Source organism: Pteropus medius, unplaced genomic scaffold (genome assembly GCF_902729225.1).
Source record: "Pteropus medius unplaced genomic scaffold, Ma_sr-lr_union100, whole genome shotgun sequence".
Classification (NCBI taxonomy): Eukaryota; Metazoa; Chordata; class Mammalia; order Chiroptera; family Pteropodidae; genus Pteropus; species Pteropus medius.
In genome coordinates this window covers 19,417,886-19,418,688 of record NW_024346667.1, presented here as the reverse complement: position 1 = coordinate 19,418,688, position 803 = coordinate 19,417,886, and positions in this window count along the sequence as shown.

Below are 803 nucleotides of genomic sequence, written 5' to 3'. Positions count from 1 at the left end.
ACACACACACACACACACACACACACACAGTCACTCACTCACTCACTCACATACATGCCTTCCCACCCCACCATTAAAAAAATAAAAACTAGTGTTATTAATGACAAAAGGTTAACCACTTGGAAATGTTAGAACACTCTCTTTAACTCTTGGGTTAAAGTAAAACTCAAGACTAAAATGATAGCTTGGTAAGAAAATAACACTGAGAACATCCCCCAAGAAAAATAAATTTAAGAAAATCAAAAAGAAGAAATTAACGAAGAAATAAAAAAATAAAGTTTTTTTCGCATTAAAAAAATGGACGTAAGGGATGGCCAGGAACTGGGACAGAAGCGCAGGTGCCGCCAAGGACAAGACGGAAAAGGAACCAAAGCAATAATCGTCCTTCCACGCTGCCTCCTGCAGCCTGACTGCCCCGGAGTTCAAGTTCGACAGTCCTGTCCCGTACTAGGTTTGTGAACGTGGACAAATGACTCAACCTCTCTCAGAACTTCAGTATGTTCACCAATAATAGTAGGGACGATATCTAGTTTTTAGGAGGAAGGAGTAAATGAGCTACTGATTGGAAAGAACTAAATATAGGGCCTGGCATATGGGGATGGCAGTTATTACTATTTTGTTTTTGTTGATGATACTGTTAATGAGAATATTAACATTTCGTTTCGCCCTATGGGAGGTCCTACAGAGAAAAACGTGGGTGGAAAACCAAGTGCCAAGCTGGGGCCAAGTTAACCTGTGACACAAGGAAGGAAGGAAGGAAGGAAGGAAGGAAGGCAGGCATCCAGCAAGACAGCAGGTCAACC